Raw genomic sequence first — 23,208 nt, 5'->3', positions numbered from 1 at the left:
TCTAGGTTACCCAACCCTGGCCAAATTTTGTTGTACAGCAACTCTCCAGTGCCTTCACCCATATGCAGTCTCCAACTCGATATGGACTGTGTTAAGAACCTGCTGATGGTGGCATAACATCCCTTGATTTAATCCTTGAAGGTAGCATACTCTCGTTCTGTCAGCCATGACTGGTTGGATTAAATAAAAGGGTCCATTCAAAATTCTGTACAGATTCCTGAGTTTGACAAGATACATCTAAAGAAAGTCTGCGGTTACATTGACTGAAATGTTGCGAAAACGACACTCAAGATGAAAACCGGAGTCCAAAAAATCCAAATAATACGAATAATCAATCCTCATCTAAAAAATTCAGAAACATAAGCCTCCCTTACCTATCTGACTGAATGGCGCAAGCCTTTTGGCTAGGAACAATGTGTAGTATCTGTTCTGATATTACACTTCACCTTTTCTGTCCTCAGTCAGTGGAGGAGAAATCTTTCATGACGGAGACAATTTTTTATTCTTGTTCCTATCCAGAGTGCCTCTTTTTGGGAAGCAGGATTTAAAAAAAAAAACGACCTTGTGTCTAACTTTGTCCTCGTGGGAAGGCAAGTAAATAGGAACACCTATCAGGGAGGACATCACCAAACTCTCAGATCCACAAATGGTTAGTCTTTGACAGTGGAATTGCAATTGGCTAACCTTCTCTTGCAACATCACTGAGACCTGCCATTAGTGGAACGTCATAGTTCGGGACATGGTGCAGGTATATAAAGAAGCAAATTCAATTTAACCAGGATGAACCTCATTGTGATCAGTTAGTTTGGTCTTAAATTATCAACTGTTCAATTTTGAAGAAATAAAATTTTAAAATGTATTTTAGATGTAAAAAATGCAATGGTTGAGTAAAACATGGAATTAAAATTTGACTTTTAAAAGTACATCAGAAAGTTACTTCCTGACAATTTAAGACCAATAATGGATTTTATTCAATAATTGTGTGATTATAAAGTAAAATGGTTTAGAATAATCAAATAGGAAAGATTTGTGACATAGTGGAGAAGGCAGTAAGTAAAATTCAGTGAAACTCTTCTGGAGGTTAAAGGTTCAATCCTCAGTGTGGGCAATACTAAGAATACAATTACAAATTACTTAAGACTTCTATCTGGTCATAACTGGAGAAATGAGAGCATGCTACACCCATGAATTAAATAAAGGTTCTATTCAAAATTTCATTCAGATTTCAGAGTTTTTTTGTTTTTTTACATAGGCGTCACCACTTATCAAGGCCGATAGGCCACTCAAGGATAAGGGTTAAAGAGTGTAGAGTAGTCAAAAGGACAATATAGTAATCAATAGTAATGGAAGTTCGGTAAATTTGTTAACTTAAGTGGAACGGCTCATCAGAAACTTGTTCACGTTGGACTTGAAGACAACCATATTATAGACAGCTGGAAAGCAGGAAAACGGAAGACAATTCCACAGGCGTGCAGTTCTAAGAAAGAAGCTTTGATCATGGAATCTATGTTTAGGTTTAGGCACAGATAAAGAGTGGGGAAAATTATTGATAATGTTTTCAGCTAGTCTAGTGTTTCTTGTGAAAGTTTGGCGAGGGGGGACCATAGATTGAAGCTCAGTCGAACACTTTCCATGAAAATAACGATAAAGCAGAGACAAACTCGCAACATCTCTTCTGTGAGATAGAGGTTGCAGCGAAGAGAAAAGGACATCTCCCACCAGGCCACGAAGTCTATTTTGAACCCTATCAAGGCAGGACAAGTCTTTTCTAGCAGCTCCTGCCCATATGTGGCAACAGTATTCCATCCTTGGACGTATCTGCCTCTTATATAGATAGAGAGTTCGTCAGGAATAAAGTTTTTTTCACAGGGGTGTGCCTTTTATGTACCCCCATAAATCCTTGAAACATTCACATGGTCTTGAAATTTTAGGAATCTTCCTAACTGGTTTTTAATACGTATGGCTGTAATTTTATGCAAATCAAAAATATTTTAATTTGGACGGAATATTGTATTACTTTGATGATATACAAATAATCAAAATATAAATAAACTTAACCTTCTTAGTTATTTGTATTATTCAAATTTTTTTTGATGACGATTGATAATTTTGTATTATTTGGACTACTGTTTTCATCTAGATTGTGATTCTCGGATTTCGGTTGATGTAATTTCCAACCTTCTTCCGCTATATATTGTCAAACTCAGGATTCTGTCTGTAAAACTCAGTAATCTGCACAGAATTTAGAAGGAACCCTTTATTTAATTCATACGGATAGCATGCTCTTGTTCTGTCACCCATCCCCAGGTAAATGTCTTAAGCAATTTGTAATTGTATTTTTAGTATCATCCACACTCACTGAGGATTGAACACGAGCATGCTACCTCATGGATTAAATAGTTCTGTTTGAAGTTCCATGTAGATTTCCGAGTTCATCAGAAAGATTCCAGAGTTCAACAGAAAGATTGTCGAGTTCAACAAGATAGATCTGAAGAAAGTTGTTATGAAAATAAAACTTAAGATGAAAACAGTAATCCAAATTTCAAATTATCAATCCTCATCTCAAAGGTTCAGAAACAAAATCAAACAGTCCCTATAGTACAATTGAACCAACTTTGCTAAACGCTTATTTATTGGCTGACTGGCAGTTCTTTTTTGATTATCATGCAGAGATGGAGACATCCTCCATATTGGTGGTTTTCTTTCCAGTTGACTGGCTTACTGCATGCATGATTGATCTCGCACCCAGCTGGATCTGTTTATGGGGTCACAATTAACGGGGGGCCCTAGACAGTAATGACGATGATATATCACACTAAGTCTTCTCGGATGTGCAAGGTCAGCAGCAACCATCTATGAATAGTTACAGGGCATGTTTGATGGCCCCATCAGATTGTTGAACATACCTATACCATCGCAGTCTTCTTTAATTCTGCATCCAATGTTTAAAATACTAAGTTTAGATAACAGTTGTTTAGAAAAGGTAGATTTGATTAACTTAATTTCTGTCCCATTGCCAAAATATTGCACCCTGTGCCTGTTTTACAAATATTTTAATGGAATGTGCTCTGACAAACTCCAATCATTTGTACACCCCTGCCTAGACTAACCCGATAAGTAGCAAAATTCCACCCCTACACTCAAGAGATCCCTAGATGCTAGAAAGCCTTCTACTCAAGTAGTTTCTTAATTCCAACTGCTAGACTTTGGAATTCCCTCCCGGATTCCTGCTTTCCTGACAGTACTGACATGCAAAAGTTCAAGTGTAATGTAAACAGACATCTTGCTGTTCAACCCCCTACATAGTTTCCATGCAAATTTGATCCCAAATAGTAATCCCTTTCGTCAAAATGGCACTGTGCCTTGTTTAGGGTGAAAAAGAGTAAAAAAAAAAAAAAATTTTTTTTTTAAAAAGTTCCAACACTGCAGGTTCTTCTGATCCTAGCTCTGTCATTGCACTGAATAATATGAAACAGATAAACTAAACCAATCTTTATCAAAAACTAAGAATAAAATAAACAAAATAGAAGTAAACAAAACATGAATAAACATATGTATATTATGTATCATGCTTCTTATTTGTTGACATTCAGGTTTACATATGCATTACAATTAAATAAATGGTAAATTTCGTCAACAGAGCTGGAAATAAACAAAAAAAAAACACAAAGTGAAAAATGAGACTTTTACAAGATTTAAATTTGTGCTTTCCAAAAAAATGGACCACCTGATGCAGTACTTGAGTTGCATAATTAGAGAAAGCGGAATGTGTGTCAAGTGGTCGTTTTTTTGGAGGCACAAGTCTCATTTATCACTTTGTTTTTCTTTTGTTTATTCTCAGCCACGTGGACAAAATTTACCAGGTTCTTAGGTACTTATGCAAAATACGAACCATGCTCAAATTCTAACATTATTATTTTGAAACATTTTTAACTTGGGGAGGAATCTTTTTAACTATTTTTACTTTTATTTAACAATTTAATAAACAAAAGATACTGTAAAAATTTAACTTGAAAGTCCTATCTAAAAAACAACACATTCTATATTCTGCATAAGTCCCTTTACTGTTTATTCCCAATATTTATTTAAATGATATTACAGGATTCGAACCTACGCTTTCAAAAGAGGGTGGGGTCGTCTGACATATGTGCCATCTTAAACCGTTTGACTCACAAGGCATTACCATTAGAGAAAATTGAATGCACGTCAGGTGATCACTCTTTTGGGTGCACATTTTATTTAAATTTAACCATCGTTATTTTCATGGCAAGTGCTCATCTGAGCTTCAATCTATGCCCCCTCCCTTGCCAAACTTTCACAAAAACACTTGTCTAGCTCCAACCACTATCAACAATTTCCCCCATTCTCTATCTGTGCCTAAATCTAAGCAAAAATTCCACGAACAAAGCTTCTTTCCTATAACTGCTTGCCTATGGAACTCTGTTCTACTAGCCTGCTTCTCATCTGACTACAATATAGTCATATTCAAGTCTAATGTAAACAAGTTCTTGTTGAGGACCCTTAAATAATCAAATTCTAACCAATTTCCATCACTAACGATTACTGTACACTCATTATCCTCGAGTGGTCTTTGAGCCTTCATAAGTAGTGACCAACTTGTAAAAAAAAAATGAATAAATAAAATAACATTTAAATAAGCCATCTCTAGTTCACATTTACTTGCCTCCCCACGAGGGCAATATTATACACACAGTTTTTAATATGAGGTATATCCAATTACACAAAAAAAGGAGCACATTAACCTTAGTTTATTCATGAAAATAAATTAAACCATTCTTCAAATGGAACAGTTAGTGTCCAGAGTCTGCAGAATCGGCAATTAGTTTTGTTGCTTTTATTAAATATTCTTTTTCCTTATTTACTTATCTCTATGTAAGGACAAAGTAAGACAGGGTGGATTTTAATGCGGGGGGGGGGGGGCCCAGTTCCCTCAAAAAGGGGTACTGTAGATTTTTTTTTCAAACCAGATTTTTGTAAAGTTCAATTGAATTGTTTACTGGTCATTACATTAATCGAATAAAATATTTTTAAATTAAAACATACTTTTAAAAAAGTTAATTTAAAAACTTATATTTTAATTTTAATTGTCAAACAGACAGACAACATGTTGTCAGATGGTTTTATTATATAGAAAAACACTGATTTAATGATTTGATTTTATATTCCTCATTATTACTCATGTATATTTATTTTCTGGAGAAATAACTTCATTAAAGGTATGTATGTCAATATAAACAAATCGGTTTTGCAATAAAATTTCAAAAATAAAAAAGTCAGTTTTTGTAATAATAAAATTTAAATTCGCTAAATACTTTCTTTGCTAATGTTTAAAGATCGTGGTCAGAGACGAACACAATGAAAAATTCAGTATTAACATTATATTGTTTTTTTTTTTTTGTTAAATATTATTAATTTATATAACTATTATCTATATATTAATACGATAGCGTGTGTGTTATTTTCTGTGTCACGCATCCAGGTCGTTTAACTGTTATGTACTTCCATTTCTCGTCATAAATAATTTAACTAAGAATTTTTCATAAGTATTGGTTACAGTTTCAATTATAGCACTCCAGCAATCTATTTTTTTTATAAATAATTTTATCAAGAATTTTTCATAAGTTTTGGTTTCAGTTTTGATTATGGCTGAAGGAACTCAAGTTTATATATATATATATATATATATATATATAGTTATAAAATATAAAGCCTGGAGAGTCCTAGAGTGGATGAAACGTGGAATATTCAGTGTAGCTTAATCGACATATATATTTTATAACTTACTAACTAGCTCTACCTAAGTATTGAGCACTTTTGAAGTAAATACTTAAAGTTTACGCATAAATTTATACTTTCGTATATTAATTTTATGTGAGTAAATGAAGTAATTATATATATATATATATATATAGATATATATATATATATATATATATATATATATATTTTAAAGCCACAGACAATGCGGAGAAAGACCGGAATTATGAAAGTAAAGAAAGAAAAACAAACAAATGTAGACGGGTATGCGTCTACATTTGTTTGTTTTTCTTTCTTTACTTTCATAATTCCGGTTAAAAAAAAATTCTATATATTTCTTTACCAACAATGCTTCAAGCAAACTACTACCTACTCTTATATATATGTATGTATGTATATATATATATATATATATATATATATATATATATATATATATATATATATATATATATACATATATTTTTGTCATAAGTTTTTATTTCGGTTTCAATTCAAGCTAATGCACCCAAGTCATATGGATATATTTTTTTATTTTTGAAATCGCAACTTTATAATATATAAAAATATAACTGTACAATAATATATACAAAATCTGCAAGAAATAAAATATCATATTTAAGCGTACTTACGACCGGGCTTCGCCAGGCGTTTGTGCAAGTTTAGATAAATACTTTTGCAGTTTTAACAAAAAAGCTACAATTATATCAGAGCGTCTCCATTTACACTGAACATCTACAGAATGCCAACATCAATATATTACATATGAATGAGTACTCTGTGGAATTTCCACAGATCCCGCTACTTAAATATTATTAACTGAGGAATTATTTCTGATTAAAATTTGAGTTTTTTGGGGTTTTCTTTAAATAACACCGATATCAGGTCAAATTTGGTGGCCATTTTGTTTTGATTTAGCTCATTCACACAACGTACACACATTTCAAGCGTGCTTTTCTCACTTTTATATGTATAATACTAACTGGACTTTAATTGGAAATGATTTCCTATATAAAAAAATCAGCAACATAAAATTATTTGTAGCTTATACAGAACTTTTTTCTAATATTCTTCTCTGACCGTAACCTTTAAACATTACCTTTTACTTTTTTTCTTAAAACAACTAAAAGGACATGGTACAAAATATATATTTTAAAAACAACTGTTGCATGCTGGTCTTTTTTATTTTTTCAAGCCAGATTTTTGTAAAGTTCAATTGAATTATTGACTGGTTATTACATTAATTGAATAAAATATTTTTAAATTAAAACATACTTTTTAAAAAGTTAATTTAAAAACTTATATTTTAATTTAAATTGCCAAACAGACAGACAACATGTTGTTAGATGGTTTTATTATATAGAAAAACACTGACTTAATGATTTTATTTTATATTCCCCGTCATTACTCATGTATATTTATTTTTTTGTAAATAAAATTTCATTGAAACCATTACGGATCTTTAAAATAGAATTAACTCCATGAAGTGAATGCGGTATTTTTTTAAGACCCGGAAGCCACTCGAGGATAAGGGTTAATGTGTGTATTGTAGTCATTGGGTCAGTTGCGTAATAATCGTCTGTAGTGGTAATTTACGATGACAGGTTAATAAGAACTTGTTTATATTGGACTTAAAAACAACGATATTGTAGTAAACTGGAAAGCAGACCAGCAGAACAGAGTTACAGTACACAGGCAGGCATTTCTAGGAAAGAAGCTTTGTTCATGGAATCCACGTTTGGGTTTAAACACCGATAGAGAGTAGAGGAATGCATTGATAGTGATTTTGGCTAGAAGAGTGTTTTTTGTGAAAGATTGGTGAGGGAAACCATAGATTGGGGCTCAGTCGAACACTTGCCATAACAATAACGATAGAGCTTTGGTGAAAGAGTCTAGTTTAGAGTAGGCAAAAGTTTTCGATGTCAAAAGAATGACACTTGGCCCTTTCCTTCCATCCATGAAAACAAACAGGACGTAATGCCTAATCCAAATGAAATGTTTCTGATTTTTTTTATTTGACTAAATTAAAAAAAAAAAAACTGAATGAATAAATAAATTGTATGTTTTGTATTTTGGTAAATAAAAAATAAAAAACATCAAAACACCTTAGGATATTTTAAGTAGCTTAAGTCCATGGAGTGAATGTGGTATTTTGGTAGTTGAGACTAGTTTAGGGAATAGACCAAATGGACGACCCCCCACCCCCGACACCTCTTTTCTTTCCTATATCTTTATTGTCCTTGTGCCACATCAAATACAAACCAGAAAACAGTGGGCGGTCTATTATTTAGGAAGGGTTGGAACACCTATTTTTGTTTTGTTTTGTTTGTTTTTTACTTTTTGTTTTTCATCACTCCACGTTAAAATAAAATTATTGTTTAAGAAAAACTATTTATTTATGCTCATATTTATTTTTTTTTTTTAAATCAGTTTAGGAATCTTAAGTAGGACGACTGCTGTGGTGTAAATGTGGTATTTTGGTGATTGAGGATTCTTGCTAGGACAAGCATAGAAAAATCTTCAGAAATAAATAATTTTTTTCAAAGTGTAGTATCTCTTCTGATACTACATAACACCTGTTCTATTCTCGGTCGGTAAAAGGAAAATCCTTCTAGACTGAGGCAATTTTTAATTTTGTTCTAATCCAGAGCGACTCTTTAAGGAGAGCTGGATTTTCCCCCACATTAAAAAAAAAAAAAAAAAAAATCTTTTGTCTAACTCTGCCCTCGTGGGGAGACACGTAAATATGTACGAAAATCAAGAGAATTTTACTTTGTTTATGATTATTGTATTTACTGTTTAGTTTCCCTGTAAAAAGAAATACAAATATTAGCAGTCTGGAAATAAAAAGGCCACTTCGTGCAAAATTTAGAAAACCATTTTTTACATAGGGAGGGGGCGGCTTTGTTAACTCTTCCCTTGCCGCGGACGGAACTCTCCTGAGATAAAAACAAGTGCCACAAAAAGTGGCGATTCAGAAGCTTAACTCATTGTTCTAAGGGAGGTAACTATTTTACTAAATTAGTTATAAAAATTCATGTTTTCTTCCAATTATTTGAATGTTTTGTTTAAGAAAAATTACAATATTGTCGCATTTTACATTTTTTTTTTGTTAATGTTATAAAACTTTGTTACATTAAATTAAAAAAGAAATATTTCTTACAATTCTTAGTAAAATAGAGTTACCTCCCTTAGAATAATGAGTTAAGATTCCGAATTGTAGAAAAACAATTAAACTTTATCATGAACTGAGAGAAATACACTAATAAATTCTGTAAAATACTATTATCCCGAACCAAGGACGGTAACTCGATTCGGTAAAAAAATGTTTTGTTTTTTGGTTTGTTTGTTTTGTTTTTACTTACCCAAAATAAAAAGAATGTATATTCTCTTTTGCTTACTACTTGTATTTTTCCAGTTCTGTGCTTAAAAGTTTATATATTTTTTTGAATAAACTAAAGGTTACACTGAACACTCTAAGCAGAGTGTCAGAAATAATGAGAAACTTTTTTTTTTTTTTTACTTAATTAACTTAGTCGCTCATCGCAATATAACCACTAATATCTTCTATAATACCTGCCTACATAATCCTCTCTCTCTCTCTCTCTCTCTCTCTCTCTCTCTCTCTCTCTCTTTATTCGGCACTCTCACCCATCCTTCGCTCGAATATGTGTTACGAAAACCGCAAAAGAGTAGGAGGAGGATGAATAGCTAAATATTCATCCCTCCGCCCCCACAAAAAAAAAAGAAAGAAAAAAAGAAGTGCTCGCAGCTCGCATCATCACAGACTCACCTCGCCATATTAGGGAAGCCTGAACTATGACCGAAAAACTAGAAAAGGCGAATGAATACAGATAGGTTTATACATCTACATAACATAGTCTATCAGCCCCTCCCCAAGACTCGCACAACAGGCGCGGAAAACTGGAATGCAAAGAGTAGGAGTAGTTGGACCAATATAAACTTCTAGAAATACAAACAAAAACGAAAGTGGGAAGTGGTAGAGAGAGAGAGAGAGAGAGAGAGAGAGAGAGAGAGAGAGAGAGAGAGAGAGAGAGAGAGATTGTTATATATATATATATATATATATATATAAGTGAGAGTGAGTGAGAGAGAAATATATGAGAGATGTAAATAGATTAGATATATAGAGATGAGAGACTTTATATATATATATATATTATATATATATATATATATATTATATATATACACTTGTGCCCGATATTATTCATACCCCTCGGATCTTTAAGATTTCTATAAGAATATTGCTCAAACCAGAAGGTAGACAATATTAAAGGGATTTCAAACAATAAATCAAGCATAAGCATTTAATTTAAACTCAACAAATAAATAAATTATGCAAGTTTGAAACATTATACAAAGAAAAACAATAATGGCACTAGTTCAAAATTATTCATACCTGTCTTACTAATAGTCAATAGCATGCCCTTTATTCTTAATAACTGCCTGTAACCGTTTTGGATATTTATCAACAAGGTTTTTACAAGCATCAACACTGATTTTTGACCATTCTTCAATGCAGTAGTTCTCCAAATCCCTCAAATTTCTAGGTTTCCGCTTTTTAACCTCAGTTTTCAATATGTGCCAGAGGTTTTCGATAGGGTTCAGGTCGGGACTCTGGCTAGGCCATTCCAAAACATTAATTTGATTATCCTCAAACCATTTCTTGACTATTTTGTCAGTATGTTTTGGATCATTATCCTGTTGAAGGACCCAGTTTGGTCCTAAATGGAGCTTCTCCGCATCCTGTCTAATGTTTTTCTGGAGTATCTCCAAATATTGCTCCTTCTTCATGGTTCCATCTATCTTGACCAAACTACCTGGACCACTAGCCGAAAAGGAGCCCCAAAACATTAGGCTACCACCACCATGTTTCACCGTGGGTATGGTGTTCTTTGGGTTGTAAGCTTCTCCTTTCTTCCTCCAAACGTAAGAAGCACCCATATGGCCAAACAATTCAATTTTTGTTTCGTCAGTCCACAAAATACTTGAGAAAACGGACTCTGGAGAATTCACATGGGTCCTAGCAAACTTTAGACGTGCTGCAAGGTGTTTTCCGGTGTGCAATGGAGTCCTTCTTGGTCTTCTTCCTTTCAGACCATTTTCATGCAGAGTCCTTTGCAATGTTTGCCTTGATATTTTTATGCCAGAAGACTCCAGATTTTCTAAAATGTCCTTAGTAGTGGGTGTTGGATTTGCATTAACACTTCTTACAATATTCCTGGTGGCTCTAGCAGACAGTTTCCTTTTCCTTCCTCTACCAATCAAGTTGTTTGTTGTGTGGTGGCTCTGGAATTTTTTGATGATGCTCTGTACTGTTGCTGTAGGGACCTCAAATTTCTTGGAAATTGACTTGTAACCTAAACCATCCTTATGTGAATTCACAATTTTAGTCCTAAGATCATTACTAAGCTCTTTTTTCTTCCCCATTCTAATAATTTTTACTCTTTTATTGGTTTTCAGTTGATATCATTATAATTTCTGAAAAATGCAAAAAAACGAAATGAAATTAATCAAAGGTTGTATAAAAGCATTCAAAATAAGAATCAAACAGGAAACAAACAGTCAGAAACTCGATTAATACTGAAGAAATAAGGGGGTATGATTATTTTTGAACATTGCAGATTTTATAAATAGCTGTATATTTCTTTTATTACAAGTATCCCGAGATTTTAAAATGACGAAAATGATCAGAAGAGGTTTATTAAGAATATGTATCAATATGGACGTAAACAATAAATTCTTACAAAGTTACACCTAATAAACTCAATTTTCAAGGGAGGGTATGAATAATATCGGGCACAAGTGTATATATATTATTATTATCCACAGGTGCATGCATCTTTCGTCGTCTCAATGATTCATCAGTGTGGCTCGAAAGTCTCTCTCGTCTATCTCTATATGCCTAACCTGTCAACATTTCTCTAATCTCTCTCTCTCTCTCTCTCTCTCTCTCTCTCTCTCTCTCTCTCTCTCTCTCTCTCTCTTATATATATATAACTAGCCTGGGTGCCCGGGTGTTTGGAGGTGTGTGTTGTTGAGCAAAAAAAAAAAAAAGAAAGAAAAATGGTAGTAGGCAGGCAGGCAGGCTTGAACCCATACCACGAGGAAGGAAAAGAAAGAAAAAAAAAAATGTGACGTCTTTATTGTTGCGTCCATCGCAAAACCGGAAATGACAAACGTCAAAATTAAGGCAAGTCAATTGAAAAAAGTGGATGACTTTCAAAAATATCTGCACAAAATAAAAGTGAACCCTCTTTGTAGAAAACTTCCCTGTTGAGGATGAAGGAATTAATGTTTTGTTTGGATGAAGGAATTAATGTTGGCCAATTTTTCGATATTTGTCGTCCGAAAGTTCAAAGTTTAAAACGATAGTGGTTTCGTCACGTTCCGACGCGTCTGTCAAAAGTTTTAGGCAGATATACAAACGTATATGCATTTAAACAGACAAGTGAGATTTATATTATAGACTACCACGAGGGTCCCCGGTGTTGCCCGGGTGTTTATAGGTGTGTGTGTTGGGGCGGGGGGACAAAAAAAGTTTTAGTAAGTAGGTAAGATCGAACGCGGAATGTTGAGGCGAGGGTGGAAAAGTAAGTGTGAAAAAAACCTGACAACTTAGCCACTCGCCCATGAAGGGAGAGTAACTAAACAGAGTTCAAATTTAACGATGAAAAAGTTAAATTGACAGGTGCGCGATTTTAATGATCACGCCATAGAAGTTCCGCAGTGATTTTTTACTGCGGGGTAGTTATTTTGGTTTTGTGTCCTAACTTTTTGTTTCACGAAAATGTTGGGGGGAAACCAGCTCCCCATAAAGAGGAGAGTGTCCATATGAATAGCAATTGTCTGATATAAGGAGTTTCCCCCACATTGATCAAACGCCCATTGCTTTCTGGACGTTCCCGGCATGAAGGCCTCACCTTCGCTTCAGATCAGTTTCACTTTTAAAGCCGAACGAACACATGAGAAACCGAAATAGCAAGAATTTTATAAAAGTTAACACAAATAAATCTAGACGCAACACGCGTTCGCAAATTGTACATATTATGATCCAGGGGGCATATAAAGATTTCTAAGACATAGTAACCTCCCGAGAAGCCCGGCGAAAAAAACTCTTTCTTGGACATACAAAAATGCATGCGCCGCATTTGCCTTTTATATATATAGACTAGCAGGGGGTACCCGGCGTTGCCCGGCTGTTTAGAGGTGTGTGTGCTCAGGCGGGGGGGGGGGGGGGGGGGTAATCAAAACATAAGAATAAGCAAAGTAAATTTTTTTAAATATCAAAATGTTAAAACTTTAAAAAAATCGAAAAAAACACTCAAAAAAACTAACGTAAGGCAAACCAACGATGTTAAATGTAAAAATCGGAAAAACAAAAAAAGAAAACGCGAACGTGATGGAAAAAGAAAACAGAAAAACGAACGTTAAAACTTCTTTAAAAAATCTGAAAAATAAAAACCAAAAAAAAACACTGGCTTTAAATAACCCTGCTTCAATATTAAAATTTTAAAAATCGAAAAAAAAAAAGACACCTCACACCACGATTCGAACCCAAAACCTTTAGATAATGAGGCCACCCTCTAAGCAACTGAGCTAAGACAACGTTGACGAAATTGGATCGTTTTTTTATAATTTAAACTAAATCATGTTCCGACGTCATTTGCGCATGCGTAGAAGCGAACTTATCATGAGAGGACGGTTTTTGCTGACTCCTCCCTGTAGAAAACTGATGATTTTAGGGTGAAGAAATTAATGTTTTGGGCCAATTTTTCAATATTTGTCGGGTGAAGGTTGGAACTTTAAAATGGTGAAAATCCGTGACCAAAATAAAATTTTAAAAAAAGGGCAAAATAAATTCAAAAATTGACAAAATAATTACATGAATGATTCTTTGCTACGAAACAGGTGCTGTCAAGAATTGTGCATTTCAACATATTTAAAGAAATAAATGGTAAGATGGTCAACATCTTGAAATTTAGAATATAGACTTTTGTCATATATATACCTTCCCTATATAGTAGAGCGCCAGATGTCAGTTACTGGGAGTACTGATTTCAAATCTTAATTGGTTGAACCACGTGTCTCTGGGATATATATATATATATATATATATATATATATATATATATATATATATATACGAGGGGCGTGCAATAAGTAATGCCCCTGACCCACTTCCCATAGCAGTAGAGCAACGAAACTTGGCACAGTTATTAGTCTTTCTCTATATAGGAACCACCCAGAGTTATGCATTTCTCCCATCGTTTGATGCAGCTTTGGAGACTGTTTTTGTAGAATACACCAGGTTGGTCCTTCAACCACGACGTGACTTCAGAAATCAAGGCTGCATCATCTGGGAAACGCTTTCCTTTCAAAAACAACTTCATGGCTTGGAAGAGGTGAAAGTCAGAGGGTGCAAGGTCAGGAGAGTAGGGAGGATGGGGAAGGATTTCATAACCATACGCCCGTCCTTCTGATCTGGCGACATGCGAGTTGTGGACCGGAGCGTTGTCCTGCAGGAAGAGGGTACCTTTGCTGATCTTGCCCCGTCTCTTGATTTTGATAGCTTCCTTTAATTTCCTCAAAAGTTAAGCATAATAGGCTCCTGTAATTGTGGTACCCTTTGCCAGGAAATCTGTCATCACTACTCCGTCCTGGTCCCAGAAGACTGTGAGCATGACCTTGCCAGTGGAGGGCTGCACCCTTGCTTTCTTTGGAGATGGTGAGTCCAAGTGCTTCCACTGCATTGACTGGGCTTTGGTCTCTGGATCATAGTGATAGACCCAGGTTTTATCCTGTGTAATCAGTCTTTTGAAAAACTTTGACTCATCTTTTTGGCACATCTCCAAATTCATCCTCGAGCACTCGACGTGTTCTCGCTTCTGGAATGGTGTGAGCAACCTGGGAATCCATCTGGCAGACACCTTATGCATATGCAAATGGTCATGAATGATAGTTTCCATAGACCCTGTACTAATCTTGACATCTTGGGTTATTTGGCAAATAGTAATGTGCCAATCTTCCAAAATGGCAGCCTCAACTTGACGGACAGATGTCTCATCAATGGCAGAAGGGGGGGGGGGGGGCGACCAGGTCTGGGAGCTGTTTCCACAGACTTCCGGCCATGTTTGAATTCACAATGCCAGCATTTTACAAGGTCATATGATGGGGCATTATCACCATAAGTTTCTTTCATTTCATCAAAAGTCTCCTGTGGTGTGCGTCCTTTCAAATACAAAAACCGGATCACTGCTCGACATTCAACAGGCTCCATTTCACACCTGACTCAGTTCAAACACCTGTAAAACAGAAACCACAATTAGTTCAGAGCTGTAATTTGCCCCATAACCCGTAGAGATATGCAAATGCAAAATTTCAGCAAGATCAGACAACTAGAAGTGGGTCATGGGTATTACTTATTGCACACTCCTCGTCTTATTAAATACTAGCAGTTCAGGCCCTATGTACTGTTCATAACTTTATATGCATATGTATAGATCTATATCTATATATAAAATTATATTTCCTTAATCCATGGATTTTCAATAATGGCTCATATCATCAGAGGAAATAAAATGGATTAAGGAAATAAATATAATTCTTTTCCTTATATTCCTTGTTTCAAACAATAAATTCTTTACTTGAATATATTTTTATGTATATTTTAAGCTACAGAATTTAACCTTGATTGTAACTTTTTTGGAATTAAACTCAGAAAATTTTTTGAAAAATTATCAATTTATTATTTGACAAGGAATACAAAATTTTATATATAAATATTATACTAATATTTATATGGACCTTAATTTTACAGTATTGTACAAGTTGTAATTTGAAAGTATTTCAAAATTTCAGTTTTATAATTAGTCCTGGTTAATATTTTCCAGACGTGAAGCAACCAACGAAATTTTAACGAGGTTAATGTAAGAGTGCTCAATACCGAAGTATGGCAAGATGTACTTTCTATTTGTTTTACATAAGAATTAATACGTTACTACACATTCATGAACATGTTTTGGTCAGCCAGTTACAAATAACTAGAGATCTTCTCAGGCGATATTGCTTATACAAAAGTCTGCAATCAATTATGGTCTTTACTTTTGTATAAGTAACATCGCATGAAAAGGTCTCTAGTCACTTGCAACTGGCTGACTGAAACATGCTCATGAATGTATAGCAACATATAAATGAAAAGAGAGAGAGATTAGAAGATAGATAGATAGATGGATTAAAAAGAGAGAAATGATATGTGTATGTATTACAAAAAAATCAGAACATCAGTACCGTCGGTTTCAAATCTAAACAAAGGAGACCTATAATTCGTCTCTTTTCTGAGTAGACAGACATAAACAAAGGCTGAAGAGTGTCTGGTAAAGACAACCAATTATAGGAACATTAAATAAAATACTGGTAGAACATTATTGGTGACATTTAATCAATAAGTTTCTGCCAGAAATTTATTTCATTTTCGATTTTTGAACGATTATCGAGACACCCCCAAATGACCATCTATTTTTAGTCATTTTTTTCTTGTTTTTGTCTTCTACTTTAGCTTCAAAGTAAATAAACACTTTAAAATAAGTTAAACCACAAAATACTATATATATATATATATATATATATATATATATATAGAGAGAGAGAGAGAGAGAGAGAGAGAGAGTAATTTATCTTGCCTTTGGTAGCATTTATTTATTATGTGTGTTTTTTTTGGTCACTTTTTATTTCTGTTGTCTTAAATGCAAATGTCTGACTATGTTTTGTGGAGAGGCAAGAAAAAAAGGCTCTGCTATGCTTAATTTTAACCTTCTTATTGGTCTGTCATACTTGTTTAGTTTTTCATTGTTAAACGCATCTTGTTGAAAAATATTTGTTTTGTTTTTTTTGTTTCTTTTTTGTTGTTTTGTTTTTTTTAACTTATTTCCTTCCTTCTAGTTCTTCATCAAAAGAAGAATAAAGAACCTGTGCTACTTCTAGCATCATCACCATCGCATTGACATTTTCATTAATAAATGAACAACTTCTCACCATCATCACCACCACCATGATCAAACGTGTGTACCCACACATTCGAGCTTTTTCTGTCTTTGCAACATATCATCATCATCATCATCATTAATAACAACAACAATCATGATCATAATAGCAATTTCATTATGGGTGGAGTCAGCCAGTCAACCACTGGACGAACCGGTTTCGTCACAGAAAAAAATTAAGGAAAAAAAAATTAACCTAAAAAACGAGAAACTCAAACAAAAAACAACGCTTTATGTGGTTCACTCTTACTGGTTCTCAACTTAAATTTATCCATCTCTCCTAAACATCACCCCAGTCTAATAATACTCTTACAAAAATTTATTAATGAAATTCCAAATTTTAAGAAGCAACTTTATATCTATATATAAATAGATAGACAGACATATAAAAGTTATCCACGGAAACGTGTTTCAGCATCACTATCATGGCTGACTACAATAGGATTCGAACTACCGAGACTGTAGTTTTTTTTAGTGTGTTAGCCATTATAATAGAAGAGGTTACTTGAAAGTACATGCTAATTTATCGCTTATATATATATATATATATATATATATATATATATATATATATATATATATATATAGTATTTTTTTTTCAATAAGTTTTTATACCTATGGACACTAATGTTTCATATTTATGCAATCATCAGTGTAACAGGAAGTGATAATTACAGCTGGTTACGGAACTTGAACCTAGTCAACAAGGCTAACATTAGCTTTGCGGGCTAACCTTCATTTCCTCGGTTCAACCACCAGGAATTAACCTTCAAATGGAAGTAAATTAAGATACTTATGTAGCCACTTAAGCGGGCTTTTCATAATAGTATTTGACGAATGGGAAGTTTGGAATTATATATATATATATATATATATATATATATATATATATATATGATTGCTTCTTCTTGATAGAAGTTTGCCATCTCTTCAGTCAACTGCTGTGCGACTGTGTGCACATAAGTGGGGCTATTTAACCTACGTAAACATTCACATATGTATCATAAAAACTTTCTTTTTTGTAAGAGTGCTCGTATGTTAATATTGTGAATTCTGGAATGACGTGTCAAGCCACTTTTTGATTTGCAGATTAGACCACAAATATGACGAGTTAGCATTGCAGGTATTGCTGTCATAGCCTCCTCATATGACTGTCGTTCTTCTCTTTGAATGTGTGATTTCAGATGATTTACAAAACCAGCTTCTGACAAAGGAATCTATCACATACAATGCACTTCAGTTCCTGTTGAATATTCTCTGACATTGTTACATTTTCGTCCTACTTTCTCAGAGCATGCTTTAAGACAGTTCAGCATATCTGATTTTGAATTATTTTCATTTCGATTCTGGTGCAATTTGACGTTCAAGAACTACAGTGTCAGGCATGAGAGTCTTTTAATTAATATTGACTATTCTCCAAATACAGCTTTGATGGAATCTTTCCAATAGATCGAGATGCCTTCTATATGTTGTCCAAGTCTCTGACCATATAGCAGAGTAGTGATAGCGCATGCTTTATAAATAATAAGCTTCGTTTTTTATGTTATTCTCCGATCTGAATATACACGTAGCATTACAAGTTCATTTTTCCTTTTTAGATAATTGTTATTTTATCAACTTGCATCAAAAGAGCTATGTAAAAGATGCTTAAAACCGTTTAAATTATGCAAATGCCACCAGTAGTTCAAAAGTTATGAGAATTTTAAGTGCCAAAATTTAGACTTTTTCCGTGGACATTTTTCTTTAGAAAAAGTGGGCTAAATTACAGACCTTACATTTCAAGAAATTCGGTAATTTCGCCACAATTTATTTATTTTTCAAGCTATTCTCATGAAACTTAGCATTCTTATATAAAATTGTGTGCTGTTTCTGATTATGCAGTCAAATCTGATGTATCTTTTTACCATAAGCCATGAATTATAAATTCAGATGTACAAATTTCAATTTTTTTTTTAAACTGGCGCATGGTATCATACAGTGGGTGTCTATTCCTGAACAAAACTAAGTACTATAGTGGTATTTAAATATAGCTTTATTGAGAATAGGCATTTTCCTATCTCCTCACCAAAGGAGAGCTTAATCTTGGGTGTAGCCATTGAATGCCTAAAGAGCATTTATGGCCGGTATTTACTACTTCCCTCAAAGAAAAAAAAATTGAGTAGGTATGAGTTAATCTCAGAAATAAATCAAAGAAAATTTTTTATATAGATTTTGAATTTCTGTAAAAGATGGAAATTCCCATAGTCAACCAGAACTTATGCATTTTGGGACCAGTCCAATATCCTCTTTATCTGACCCAAAATATATCCCTATTTTCTGAGATGCAACCATAAATCGTACTCTACATGAATCCTTGATGTAGCTTTCACAGTGCCAGGATACCAGGAATCCTGATAAGCAACAACTATATATTCACCAATTGATGGTAATTTTTGTCATTTCTATTCTGTTGTTTTACTGAAAATTCAACTATGTAAACAAAGAAATAAAACTGTAATTTTTACCTTGTTTCCACCTTAACATTAAAAATGATTACTTAAATAGGTTTTAGGATATGCTGAAAACGAATATCGCATTTAAATTTTCTGAAAATAAGTAGTTTTCTGGATATTAAGCAATGTCATTTCTTTTTTTTTTTTTTTTACATGTTCTTTTCCTCCTTTCCGGTATGGGTTCTAGCCTGCCTACCTACTACCACTTTTTAAAATTTTTTTGCTCAACACACACCTCCAAAAACCTGAGCAACGCCGGGCACCCAGGCTAGTCTGTATATAAAGGTTCAAGAACAAAGTTCTGAAAGGTTTTTGACTTCGCATCAAGGTGTCTACGGTGAAAAAGTTTACGTTTTCACAATAAATTAGTGGCTTACGATGGCATTACTCATTTTGACATCACCTTTGTTTTATTCTGCTTCAACTGACGATATCTCAAATACCATTTGAGATATCGTCAGTTGAATAAGAAATAGCTAAAAATGAACTAATGTTATAAGAAAGAGCTAAAAATGACACAATGTTATAAGAAATAGCTAAAAAGGAACTACTGTTATAAGAAAGAGCTAAAAGTGAACTAATGTTATAAGGAATAGCTAAAAATGAACTAGTTATAAGAAATAGCTAAAAATGAACTAATTTTATAAGAAATAGCTAAAAATGAACTAATGTTATAAGAAATAGCTAAAAATGACACAATGTTATAAGAAATAGCTAAAAATGACACAATGTTATAAGGAATAGCTAAAAATGAACTAACTTTATAAGAAATAGCTAAAAATGAACTAATTCTATAAGAAAGAGCTAAAAATGAACTAATGTTATAAGAAAGAACTAAACATGAACTAATGTTATAAGAAAGAGCTAAAAATGAACTAATGTTATAAGAAATAGCTAAAAATGAACTAACTTTATAAGAAATAGCTAAAAATGAACTAATGTTATAAGAAAGAACTAAACATGAATTAATGTTATAAGAAAGAGCTAAAAATGAACTAATGTTATAAGAAATAGCTAAAAATGAACTAATGTTATAAGAAATAGCTAAAAATGAACTAATGTTAACATATAAATATATATATTTGCACATGTGTACAAGAAAACTTTCAGTTGACTTACGCCTGCCAAGTTTGAAATGTCTTTAATTTTGACCCCTTTGCAACTATTTTTACCAGCTAAAAAACCATAAAAGAAAGGTCCACAAAAAATATAATCATTTGGGCCGCCCTATGCTATTCTGCACCTTTGTGTCTCAGAGGAGATATAATTTGAAAAAAGTGGAGGCAGACTGACAGACATAATGAGTCTTATAAATTAGATTAAAATGAGTGAATATGCTGTATTTCCACTTACATTTTATTTGTTATTAATGTTTTTATATTAAAACATAAGCGTTTTTTAGTGTTACTCTAATTTACGTGATTAAAATAAGAATTAACAATTTATTGAAAATATATTCACAAACAAAACTTGTTTTCTAATAATTAAAAAAAAAAGAAAACGATACTTGTAATAAACGAATATCTGATCGATTTCAGTACTCACAGAACAGAGTTAATCCAAAATATTGATGGAGAATTCTGAATCAGTCCCAGAAATCGCCAAAGCATTTCACGATTTGTAAACCTCAAATAAATAAGCAGATAACATTAAGCATGCAAAGGGTTAGATTATGGTTAGGATTAGATTAAAAAATATATTTTAGCTCCTTAAAAAATAGTTGACCCCCCCCATTCTAAAAATATGGCACTCACATCATAAATTGCTTCAACCATTTCTGTTAGCAACTATTTTAACCAAATAAAGACCTGTTAAGTGTTGAGACATTATGTCGATACTGAGTGTGAAGTAATTTCCAGTAACAAAGATGGTGGCTAAGAATCAGATGCGGTTCACGACATAGCCAACGGCGAACAGATTGAATCCAAAATTCGACAATTTTTATAGTAACTTTGGAACATTTTCATTGGTTGATTACCACAACCGGTGGTTATAAAAACGATCGTCGAAATCATTGGTGTCATACCCCCATTAGGAGTCAAAAACATTTTACAAAACCCATAAAAAAACAGTCCACAAAAAATATAATCATTTGACCCACCTTGCGCCACTCTGTGACATTCTATCTCAGAGGAGACACAGTTTGAAAAAAATGGAGACAGACAGATAAACAGAGATAGTGAGTTTTACAAATGAGATTAGAAAATATATTTTTAGCCCCTGAAAAAATAGTTGACTCTCTCCCATTCAAAAAATATAGCTTCAACTCATAAACTGCTTCAACTATTTCTGTTAGCAACTATTTTAACCTGAGTAAAATGGCCCACCAATAAATGCAATCATTTAACCCATCCTGTGCTGCTCTGTCACCCGTCTAGGAGATACAGTTTCAAAAAATGGAGACAGACCTAGTGAATTTTAAAAATGAGATGACTTTATAGATTTTAAAAAGAAATTTGGTGTCCTATTCATAGGACAGTGGGACCGATTGGGTTAATATGAAGTGCATTTGAAATGACACTGGAATGTTAACAACAAATGAATAAAACAATAGGGAAATTCCACTCTGAGAAATTGTTAAATACTGAGTTTTACATAGAACCATAAAAGTCTAGAACAATAATTCTCAACCACTGTGCCATGTCACATTGGTATGTTGCAGAATGATTACCAGTGTGCCGCGAAGAGGTTATAGATAGAAAACAACTGCTTGTACTAATAAATACAGGGTGGGTCAAAAGTAGGGTCCTATTTTTAAAAATTCATAAATTCATGTAAGTTTTAAGAAGTGTTTTTCGGCCAAAATTTGTTTTGTCTATTTCAAAAAAATCTCGGAAGGGTCAGTCTACACACACGTAAAGTTTGGTGAGTTTAACTTTTATTTTGTGGAAGTTATTCAAATTTAAAGATAGGACCCTTATTTTGGCGCACCCTGTACTAACTCCCACATTATCAATTTTTTTTTTTTTTTTTACAAAGGGGGTCTTCACTTATCAAGGTCCGGAGGCCACTTGAGGATAAGGGTTAATGTGTGTATGGCAGTCATTGGGACAATAGCATAGTAAATTCTCCATTGCTTATGACTTAACTCAGATTGTTCACGAACCCACCCATGTGTCCGACACTGATGGTCAGTATGCAAGTCGCCTAGACCTTTTTCTCACAACTTGCCCGGAGCTCTGTTTATCCTCCGTTTTATCTCCACTGGGATCTTCCAACCACTCGGTTGTCTCAGTTAAGATAGAAACAAAATGTAATAGGTCCTTTGACATATTTCTCCATCATACAGTATATCAATACTCTATAGCTGACTGGGATAGCTTTCATACATTTATATCAGATCTACCTCTGCATATCATGTTTAAAAAAAAATGTGTCCTCTATAGTATCAGACCTGATGGAATGGTTAATTATAGGTATAGACCGCTTCATACCCTCAAAAAAATCCCAGCAAAAACCTAACAGCCAGCCATAGTTCTCTCCAGAATGTGCTGCTGCCATTGCACACAGAAATCATTATTTCCATTGCTTCCAACGTAATAGATGTATTGAGACTAAAACCGCCTTCAGGACTGCCAGCAACCACTGTAAAAGAGTAATAAAGAATGCAAGAGAGTTGTATGCTCAGTCCGTTAAGTCCAAAGTAGCTGAGCAGCAGCTTGGTTCTCATCAGTTTTGGCAAATAGCAAACAGGGTCCGGAATAAAAGTGTGTGCTCTATCCCAACCATCATCAATGGACCTGAAGTCATCTCATCAGCATTGGACAAAGCCAAACTCTTTGCCAAAAATTTTGCAGCTCATTCTACACTATGCGATTATGGCCGCCAACCCCTCATATTTTCTCCTGCGTTCCACAGTTCTTGATGAGCCA

General features: G+C 33.7%; 1 protein-coding gene across 2 annotated transcripts in view; it reads right to left on the bottom strand.

The window, feature by feature from the left end:
- Positions 1-23,208, bottom strand: part of LOC145299439 (ferric reductase 1-like) — a 143,457-nt gene that overhangs the window by 104,294 nt on the left and 15,955 nt on the right. The window contains exon 1 of one of the 2 annotated variants that reach the window (XM_080144403.1): positions 9,144-9,448. The exons of the other annotated variant lie outside the window; for it this stretch is intronic. The gene's annotated coding sequence lies outside the window, so the exon portion shown is untranslated. Of the gene's footprint in view, positions 1-9,143; positions 9,449-23,208 lie in introns of those variants that run through there. 2 annotated transcript variants of the gene reach the window in all.

The sequence above is a fragment of the Euprymna scolopes genome, chromosome 2, assembly GCF_053919585.1.
Source record: "Euprymna scolopes isolate OS-2025 chromosome 2, ASM5391958v1, whole genome shotgun sequence".
Classification (NCBI taxonomy): Eukaryota; Metazoa; Mollusca; class Cephalopoda; order Sepiida; family Sepiolidae; genus Euprymna; species Euprymna scolopes.
The sequence above is the reverse complement of the archived record's forward strand: the minus strand, read 5'-3'. Positions and strand labels throughout refer to the sequence as shown.